The sequence below is a fragment of the Strix uralensis genome, chromosome 3 (genome assembly GCF_047716275.1).
Source record: "Strix uralensis isolate ZFMK-TIS-50842 chromosome 3, bStrUra1, whole genome shotgun sequence".
Taxonomy (NCBI): domain Eukaryota; kingdom Metazoa; phylum Chordata; class Aves; order Strigiformes; family Strigidae; genus Strix; species Strix uralensis.
The window spans coordinates 45,002,290-45,013,577 of NC_133974.1; positions in this window are offsets into that span (position 1 = coordinate 45,002,290).

Consider the following 11,288-nt stretch of genomic DNA (forward strand, 5'->3'; position numbering starts at 1 on the left):
CACACTGGCTAGCTGGTAGGGTAGATTAACAAATTGGTACACATAAAAGAAAAATATAAAACACAGAGGTCCAGTGGAAGGGGTCTGGAAAGGGGTGAACAAAGAAAAGTGTGATCTGCAAAAGAATCTCTGTGCTGAGAAAATTTTGACTGGCCAAGGCTTGAATTTCCTTGACATAAGCTTCCTCTATTCTTAGCGTTATGGTTGGAGTTGAGACAAAGAGAAAACTTCATTGACAAGAGAAAGATCCTAAAATGGAAAGTAAGAGCTGAGGCTGAATAGACAGAAAGGTCTTCAGATGAATACAACACCTGTGATGGGACTGGTGTCTCCTTCCGTAAAAGTAAGGAAAGAAAGAAAGGGAAACCCCAGAGGTACGGCTTTAAGGGCTTTGGAAATGTTCCAGCAAACTAAAAAGGACAGGCTGATGCAAGAATTCTGGTATGGAAATAGTTGAGTCTGGGATGGAAGTGGAAACTGTGGCAAAAAGGTAAGAATATGGTAAGGTTATGACTTTTGAGAAAGTTGATACCACCACCAAGTGCAATGGTTAGGGGTTAGGTCTAAGAAAGAGAGAAAACCTAGAGCTCTGGTTGGAATAGGGCTACAAAGTAAAGAAAAAATAAAGAGGGAGGAGGGGAGGTGGGAAAGTGTGGGTAAAAGAATTAGTAAATTCCCTGAAATTTTTCTCAGCTCAGTCTTGTCTGGGAATATGGATATAAAGTACAGCATGTGTCTAGGCCAGGATTCTGGCTAGTATTCTCTTAGGGGTAGGGGAAAGAGAAGGCCTAGAGCTCCAGTTGGACTGGGGCTGCAAAGAGGCTGAAAAAGTGAGGGGACAGCTGTAAAAGAATTGTCCACTAAGAACTCGTTCATCTGGGCCAGGGCACTGGGTCTTGGACAAAGGCTCAGCTGAGGCCAGGACCAATGTCAGGGTTTAGGGTATTGGTTAGGAAAGAGACAAAGTTGTCCCTTTTGTCTAAGCTGTCCCTTTGTCTAAGCTGCGTTTAGAGAGAGGTTGCAGAAGGTTGACAAAACAAGGCTGCCAAAAGAATTGTCCCCTCAGGACTTGCTCATCCCTGCTGTGGCACTGGGTTCAGGACAAGGCACAGGGTTACGGTGAGGAAAGAGACAAGTCCTAGAGGTGGAGCTGGAGTGGGGCTGCAAAGGGGCTGCCCAGGAATGCATAGGTTGCAGAAGGAATTCTCCCCTCACATCTTGTTGGTCATGGGGCCAAGGCCTAGGTTTAGGGCAAAGGTTCAGACTAGAAAAGAGACAAAGCCTTGAGCTGCACTTGCAGTGGGTCTACAGGTGTATGCTGCATAAAAAATTCTCCCTAGAGAATTTGTTCATCTGGGACATGGCACTGGGTCTTGGCATAGCGTTCATCATAAATTGGATGGTTTAGTTTTACAGTTTGTCTCTTTCCTAGCCCTAATCCTAGTAACAGCTAAGTCTTTGCCAAAGATCCCCCAGATGTAAAAGTTCTCTGGGACAACATTTTTGCCAGCTCACACCTTCCTTTGGCAGCTCCTCTGCACCACTCTAAACACAGTGCTAGGCTTTCTCTCTTTCCTAATCATAATTTTAATGTTTAATCTGGATATTGGCCTTGCTTGGATCCTATCCCAACACACCAAGCCAGGGTGAACAGATTCCCAGAGGACAATTCTGTTTGCAGCCTACACCTTCCTTGGGCAGGCCCTTTGCAGCTGCACTTCAATTGCAAACTTCCCTTTCCAAACCCCTGCCCTTGGCTTTGGCCTTTGACTTGGATGAGCCCCACCCCAATAACCAGTGCCATGGCCCAGAAGAAAAAGTTTTCCAGGTGACAAGTCTTTCTGTAGCCTACATCTTTCCTGTGGCAGTCCCTTTGTAGCTCTTCTCCAACTGGATTTCTGTGACTATTTTTTCTTGAACCCTAAGAATCCCAAGTGATAGGCTAACCGCCTTGGCCCTCTTTCCTGCTCCTATCAGAGGCTCCACATTCCTGAGAGGAAAATTTAAGTACCAGCTCTTCCTTTTCTTAAAGGATTTTCCAGACTCCTAAACACAGTTATCCCACAGTTTCTCTTTTCTCTTAACTGTAATTTTATTTGTAAACACAATCCCAACCATAAAATAAGCCTAGACACTGCCCTCCTTCATCTTACCCAGGAAAGGATTTACTCAAGGGGGAAATCTAGCCTACAGGATTTTTTATCAAACAGCCCTTCTCCCACACCACTCAAGCTGTAGCTCTAGGCATTTTCTCTCAATCATTAGAGAGCTGTTAAAGGAACTGAGTGGTGCAAAAATAATTGTTTCCTTAGGAATTTTTCATCTTCACTGGCATGTTTTTTCTCATGTCCATTTTACGGTTTGGGTTAAGGTTATTTTTGACTGAAAGTTCACAGCTAAGTTTGATTGCATCTGGACAGCAACTGACAAAAAAAAGCCACAGGCAGACTCTAATATTCTCTTTGGAAGAAGACTGAATCTTTGCATGGAGCACTGTCTTTGGCATATGCATCAGCCAAGCATTTGTGTTAGATCTAGAGGAGGTTTAGAGACAAAGGAAACCCAGAGATGAAGTTGTAATGGCACTGCAACATACCCTCCACTGTTAAGTAAGACCTGGAGGTACAACTGGAGAATTTTATCGTATTTATCTAAGCATATTTCTGAATGGAGAGGGTTTTCTCTCCTATGGCCCAGGCTAGGCTTAAGGTACACAGTTAAGGCTAGGTTTGTTGAGGAAAAGAAGAAGCCCAGAGCTTCAGGGGTACAAGGTCTGGAAAGAGGCTGCCAAAGGGAACTCGGAGTTCCAAAAAATAATTCTTTTGGCCAATTTTCAGCATGGATAAAGTCCACCTGGCCTTTTGTGACACTCAGCTGAGGTGTAGGATTTGGTGCTAGGTCTTTGGTTACTGTTGTGAAAAAGATAAATCCTTGAATGACACTTTGGAGGCAACTTTTAAAGTTAAGTAAAGACTAATGTGAAAATTCTTTTCTTAGGAATATTGATTCTCTTTGGTTGTAGTGTTTGCCCTGTCTTATAGATCAAACTAGAGCATTGCCTAAGGCTAGGTCTGGGAGAAAGAAACTTCAGAACTGCACTTGCAGGGGAACTGGGAATGGACTGCCAAAAGAAACTGAAATTCTCCCATGAGGAAGTTTTTGCCATGACTGGGATGGCATGCTTTTTTCTGAGGTTCACCTTGCATTAGGGTTGGTGTTAAAAGAAGCACAGTAATTTGTTTGAACATGTAAGATGTTTTCACGCATGCATTTTTACTAGACTTAAATAACTTGCAGAGTAATGATGCATTCATGTGCTTGCATGGTACCACCAGTAAGGATTCCTTGTGCTAACCACAAACTTACAGAGCAGGCATATATTCATTTAGGCTAAGTGCAAAAAGTGTGGAAGAGAAAGTTACAAGGCCCTTTGTAATGGAATGACATTTTTTTTTCCATTTTCCAACATACAGCAGCACATACAGAATCACAGAATCACAGAATCCTGTAGGTTGGAAAAGACCTTGAAGATCACCTAGTCCAACCATTAACCTAACATTGACAGTTCTCAACTACACCATATCCCTAAGCGCTATGTCAAAATACTTTTATCTTGTTAGTATTATTTTGATGATGAAAAACCTACATGTTCTTGTTTTGTATGATACTGTTTTCTTGACCCTCTGTTGCATTATATGCATGCTCACACACACACAAGTCTGCTCCAGAATTTTCTGCTGAGATCTGTAACAACTAAAAAGCCTTAGAACCACCACCAGTGGTTAGAAACAACTGAATGCATTTTCAGTGCCTGTCAAGGAAATAAATAAATTCTATATAATTATTCTACATAATTATTTAATTGCATAATTTCACTCATGTTCACCATTGCAGTATCTATGTGTTTATGAGTGTTATACGCTACAGCAAAGCATCGAACCAACACCTTTAGGACTGTAAATCCAGCACACACAACAGAGCTTATATTTGGGAGAACATAAATATAACTTTTTGTTGCTTCTGGCTGCATGGATAATATTCCTTAAACAAATTGAGGATGACTGAGCCTGAGTGTGTCTATTAAGGAGGTCTTTTGTAATAAAAACCTCCTTTCTGAGGAAGAGGCTTATGCCTTAGGCTCTCCTCAGTAAGAACCAGAATCTAATTTTCATAACTTAAGGGAGCTCAGATTCTGTTTTTTAGTTTAGTCCATTAAGAGCAACAGAGACCCACATCCAAATATGACCAAAAAGGTTAGTGCATTCATACTAGGACTTGATTGAGACGTATCTCAGCTTCTTGTCTAGGTATGAGAAAATCAGTGTAAGTGAAATAAGGAGTCTATATGAAAGGTTCTGACATAAATAAGTATGGTTATGGCAGTAACGTTTATGAGAATAATCCTAAAAGTATTGCACTGACAACTCATATTTGGTTTGCTTCTTTGGACTAACTTCTTTCCATGAAGCTAACCCAGTTTATGCCTATGTTGCTTACTGCTTCCTTGAGCATAGCATCCATTTATCAAGTCAGAATTCAGATCACTGTTTTGCATTCTGCATCAGGCATCACTTGAAATCCTCTTCCACCTTCTGCATGACAATCTTTAGAGCTCGAAAGCAATATTTTGAGTAAAGTATATGAGCTCGTTACTTGCCAAGAAATGACTGTTGTTAACCTCCCCATTTAACCTCTTTTAATTATTATTTAAATATATGTAGATGTGTATACAAAATATTTAACATCTTTATATTCAATACTGTATATATTCAAATGAAAGCATAATGTATATGTGTTGTGCTCTATGTACAAAATAAATCCTATAAAATTGCACAGTATTGCTGGGCATATCACTAATGATTACAATGAAGGTATTACAGAAGAAGAAAACATGATACTGCAGCATCCATCTAGATGATATTGAAAAGTTCTTCAGATTGTTTACTTATTTTCTAGAGCACAAGACTGAGACAAACATAGGCATGTGGTATATTTTGTTGTTCCTCCTGCATAGGAATCCTGAGGATTCTAGTCCGTGAATCCATTCATGCCCAGCCATGTTCTAATCACAGAAGCAAGAGTCTAAACAGATGTTAACAGCTGGAGAAAAGTATCTGTGCCATTTTCAAGTCCTTGCTTGTTTAGTATTAATGAGAAGTAGAGATATCTGCTGAGACAAATTAAAATTTTAAGGATAAATATTAATTTTAGCAGATGATATATTTCATATTTTATAGGTTACAGAGAGTAACTTTCGATTTACATAGAAGTGGAGGTAGGTGAGCAGGAGTGTTAGCTGAGGGTAATCAAATTTTAACAGATTTTGCTCACGTATCAACCTTGCTCCCTTCTCAGTACCTATTCTGGAACATCAAGCAAGTAAATTTAATCATGTTTTAATTTATGTGGCTGTATGTGTGTGTGTACACATGTGAATAAGGGTTTGTATTAGTGTCCTATCTACACATTTTTTCCTTTTTTTTTTCCTGAGTGCCAGTAGTGCTGGTAGTATTGTAACATCAGATTGCTACAGAAAAACTATTTTGGGGTTGTGCTCATTGCACCCAGGGATCCAACTGTCCAGGCCTAAGGCAATATCTGTACAAATGCTCTAAAGAAGCGATTTAATCACTACGCAGTATCACTGGAAACAGCCCAATAGGGATTTACCCAGGTAGTGAGAGTGGTCATGTTTATACTATATCAGTGCACAGGCTTGTCCATGTATTTGCCCTATGGCAACAGGGCTATAATTAGAGCTGTAGTTGCTGGATTAAAAGAAATGCTGTTACACTTAAACTCTTGTTATGAGCCAAAGGGAACATACCATATAAATGAAGTTAAGAATGTATTTTTATTCCAATGAAAGTTTTAGTAGTCTAACAGTCCGAATTAGATAATAATTGTCATGGCTTTAATCAGTTTTAATTGCTTGGGGTCCAGGAAAAAAAAAATAAAAAATCCATGGGTCCAGGAACTGCAGTTAAGCTCCTTGCCTGAATTATGCTGTAGGTATGTTTGTGCTCAGTTCTGTCCCTGGCTTGTTCTGGCTTTTTTGTCTTGTGTGTCTCAGATCACCACTAGACTGCAAATGGGTCTTCTAACTGTCACCATCCCTACACTTCTTAGGTCTATGCCTCTGTTGGAACAGATGCTGTCTCACTTCACACTGTTGTTTCTGGCATGTTTTCTCTTGTGAAGTGGCCCCACCCTTGTTATTTCCCAGCTGTACTACATCAGTCTTTTTCATAATAGACCTAAAATTATTTTAGACAAAATCAATTTCTAGTATCTAACCATTTTCTCTGCTGTTATGCTCACCCCTCCGATGTCATCCCAGATCCTAGAGGAGAGGAGCGAGTAAGTGACTGGATGAGTGCTCAGCTGCTGGCTGGGGTTTACCCACCGCAGGCAGAAAGGGAAGGTCACATACTCCAAGCACAATACTGTTGCTACTGTTCTAGTTTCACCACGTGTCTTTAAAAATGTTTCTGGCTTTGCTTGTTAGCTGCTGATACCCAAGTACACTTTTCACTAGTCAGACATGGTTCTACATCAGATTAGCCAGATACTTGGTGAGAGCTAAGAAGAAATGGAGAGTTTCTCCCCATCCCAGAAAAAGCTTTGAATATTGGGAGGAAAGGATGAGAACTGAATGAGATCCCTGTTTCTGTAGTGCAAAACAATTTAATCCTTTACATATTCCCTAAGGCTCTTTCTTAGAGGAGATCAATACCCACCTGCCCAATCTGACATCAGGACATGACTGTGGCTTATATTATGGGAAAATAGTCCACAGACATTCTCTAACCCTCCTTCACTGCCAGTACACTTAAACAGGGACAGGTAGAAAAGCCCCTGAGTATTAGTTTTTGTTGTGGAAAAGACATGCATAGATATGTCCCCAGCTTTTTATAACCCTGACAAGACATTGTCTGTTGTGGCATAAGCAGCTGCTGAAGAGCCAAGGCACCTTACCCTCTATGACAGCAGTAAAAATACACATTTTCTACCCAAGCATAGTCCATTTTGTTTCAGACTGGGATGGCTGAGCACCCTGCACTTCTCTCCCTCATCTGTGCCTCAAGTTACAGTAAAAAACGGAGGAGTCTGCTCTGCACCATCGTGAAAGCTCTGCTAACATATCAATATGAACTCTTTCAACACTTGTACATTAAGTACGTTCCTAGATTTTATATGATGAAAATAAAGAGTAAGAAGAGCAAAAAATCAGTGCTTTTAAGGAAGACTAGTCTACAATGGTTATTGATTGAGACATGTTTGAAATAAGTAGTTTAGCACAAACATCCAACATTCACTCACAGATGCTGCCACCTAGAGACAAACATTATGACTGAAAACAAGGATAAAAATTTTCAAGTAAAATTATCGTATTTGTGTGTTTATTTTGAGTAGAGGTGGTGTTGGTATTCAGGGCAGTATGCGGCAGGAAAAGGTGAAAGAGCAGACACTCAAGCAGCAGGTAATCTTGAATTTTGTGTCTTCCTTACAAAATCTGTGATGGACAAAATCAGATCTTACACTGAAAGGTGGAAGGATGGAACTTAGAATGGGAAAGCAAGTTGGAGCTGCTATTCTGTACATTTATCAGAATATTTTAAAAATATATTTATTTCCAGTTCAATTTCCAGGTCTACAAAATAATGGTCAGCAGACTAAGAGATGTTCCAGTTGAGCAGCCTTGCCTTCAATTTTGATGAAAAAGCCTGCCAATTTTCAGGAAAGTCTTAAAGAAAGTATATTTAAGCTTCTCTCTCTCCACCAGTAGAATATTGCAGAAGACAAAATATCCCCATGAGGCAGCCTAACTGGAAATCCAAGGCAGCCTGGAAAATGAGCTATCCTGCTATGCTTTAGAAATTGCAAACAGCAGCAACCCAGTTTCTCAGCTAACCTGAAGGAGCTGGCAGCATTTGCTACAAGATGCCTAATTCAGTGCCTGGACTCTCACACTGTGTGTATTTTGTTTAGAAATGAGCTATGAACTTGAATCTTAATTTGCACAACAGGGTATAGTTTGATTAAATGTGTCCGGATGTATTTGTAATAGGATTATAGATTTCAATTAGGAGTAAGCAACAATCATTACAAGGTAATGTTTTTTCATGCATGTTTTAACAAGCTGAATTGGGGCAAGAAATAGGAATATGATGGAAATGTCTCCCATTTCTTTCTCCCCTCCACAATATTGTTACTGTTTCTTCACATTCAAGGTTTTTTCAACTTAACCTTATTGTTTTTTCCTTTCCCCTTGCTGGTCTGTTGTCAAAGTGATGGCTTCTAGTTCCACTGAGCTCTAAACGAGGCCATGATCCCAGCAACAAACTGATGTGCAACTCTTTGACTGCTAGTGAATGACAGCGACTCAATCTTTACTGTATTTGATTGCTGAGCCAGAAGGGTGAAGCCAATTGTTTCCAGGCTATTGGTAGAGGTACTGCTTGACCGAACTAGCCACCACTTCCTCTACCTTGGCTTGTGTCTATGCTATGTGGTGGAGAACAGGCTTGAGAAGACAGTGTCGGTTCACTGAGTCACAATCCTCACAGCTGATGGTAGCTGAAGAAGAGCCAGCTCCCAATACTTCCTACTCAATAGGTGACTAAGCCTCACTTACACATACTCTGTCAGATGGCATCTAAAAGAGTCATTTTGCAGAACCACACACACTAGGATTCTCCCTTCTCCAGGAAGCTCTAGAGCCTGGACTGGTTTGGCCCCTGTGAGAGACGATTTGTAAAAACAGGTCCTGAAAGAAACAGGCCTGCGAGAAACAAGGACTGAGAAAAACAGCCTGAGAAGGAGATAAAGGTTAGAGGGGGGAGTGGAGGCCCTCCGAGCTAAGGAATGTCTCAAACACTCACAAGTAACAAAACTATAGTTATGGGGTGGATAGTGTAGAGGTCAAAGCTGATAAGGCTGCCCAAATAACATAGGATGCAGCTGGAGGGGGGAGCCCTGTGGAGACAGGACGGCTCTGCTCTGGTACACCTGGTCAGATTTCAAGGGCCATCTGTCCGGTGAATGACCTTTGCTTCATTATCCATGAAATGCATATTAAAGTTAACACCCCTGAATATGCTAATGAAGACTAACAAGATCATGCTAATTACATCATCCCATGAAACACCTTACCCCTCCCTATACATGGGATACGTAGGTATGTGGGTCGACCAAGGGGATGGGCCCAAGGAAAGTGGGTATAAATCGAGGGGGGGAAGGGGTGGGGGGGTGTGGGGGGGTGTGGGGTGTGTTCCTGTGAGTGAAGTGAAGCAAAGAAGATGGAGGCCTCCTGGAACCCTCACTGGTGGGATCGACACAGGAACCCAGACCAGTGATCTCTATTCTTCTATTCCCTCCATCTCCCTCCTTTCCTTTTTCCCCTTTTCCTTCACTACCATTAAGAAATGCAAGGCATACTGTATTGCTTGCCGCAACTCGTTATATACTTAGCCAATTATTGTGTATCCAATTAGTACATTGTGGAAAGTTAATAAATGTTTGGACTTTGAGACTTGTCTCACCGTTGTCCACTCCATTGGGGATTTACAAATCTGAGTCACTTGTCTCCCTTGTGTGAGCAGGAGGTGACAGCCCCTTAGTGTAAAATTGAGCATGGGTTGTGGTCAGATCTCTTCTAATGAGTGGACTCAAACCTCTGTTGCCTGCAGTAGAGAGACTATTGTCACAGAGACATGTGCCAAAGTACAACTTGCAACCATGTAGCTAAATTTTCTTTCCACCAAATAGGATGGTCTCATTCAAAATGGAAACACTTCCTGGCCTGTACTGCTCTCCAGACTGTGTCCAGGAAGTCTGAGAAGCTGTTGCCTGACATGGGCCAAAATCATGCTAGAAAGAGTGTTAACAGTGCTGGACTTTGCTTGGATCTGTGCCCTGGTCTTGACCAGTTTTGTGTCCTCAGAGAGCAGGAACTTAAGAAATTGGTGAAAGTAGGTATGCAACTGTTTCTGAATAAGATGCTGGTCCTTTGGCAAGAAATACCATTTGTTAACTGTGGTTGAAGTTCTCTGATTCCTCCTGTGAAAAAGTAGGAATGCTGAATGGAGAAACTGAGAACAAAGCAAAACAGCTTATTCTGCCTGTTTTCTTCTAGGGGCTTTGTAATTAACCATTACTGATACAAATAATAATCACTTGTGACAGGCAAGAGAATAAGTTTCTAACATATGTTTTACAGGGATGCTGTCAGGAAATCCATTCAGTCCTCCAGGGGTTGCAAGGAATGGGACAAGGAGGGTAGGTTTTTATGTTAATACACTGTCAAAAATTTACCTGATCCTTTCCTTGTGGGAACTGGGTAAAGATGGGATGTCAGAGATAGCAGCTATTCCTTTATCTTTCTCCATTCCTCCTGATCTCTTGAAAAATTAAGGTCCTTAAGAGTACTAAACGTAATAAATCATACAGGCTGATACATAAAAATGTATATATATAATTATACTCCTGATAAAACTGATCTTGCCTCTGCCATTTCAGACAGTCACATCCCACTTCGAGGGGTATATAAACCCTGAAGCGCAACTGTCTGCTCAGTTATGTCACTTACCTGAAGCACTCTTCACTACCTGTTGGTGAGCAGCTAACTGTATAATGTGCTTCCTTAGAAAGTGTATAAATCCCCACAAGGTGCTTTAAAGGACATGGCAAAGAATGCTACTTTAGCAGACTCTTCATTCTAAATAATAGGCACCCCAGAGAATGGAAAGGAGACAAACTGAATAAAAAGAAGTTTGACTGGGCAATGATTAATGCACGTATCTGAGTAGAGTTATCTTTTTTTCTCATCTATAATTGTGGTGGTTGGTGATGTTTATTATTATATAGACATCTGCCTGTTCACAGCATAACCAGTCAATGTATTTCACATGTTCAAACTCTATTCCAACCTACAGAACCAGTCTGCATCAGTTTGCACTGTACTGGAAAACTCTGTTTGCATACAGTGCCAATACACTGGCACAAACATATGGAAATGACTCACAGGCAATACACTAGTTATATTTTTGCCAAATGGGGCAATGGATTGGCAATTTTGTTGCATCTGCCATAATATTCAGGCCAGCTTTCTCTTCTGCAAAGCAAAGCAAACAGTTTTCCAGACCAGATGAATTTAAAAGGAAATATGACAAATTCTGCCCATTCATTCCATTCACATATTTCTGTTCACTAGTAACAGTATGTTCATCACTATTTTATTTATATCCTGCAGTGTAAGGGAAGATCTGGTCCCTCTTTGCACCAGT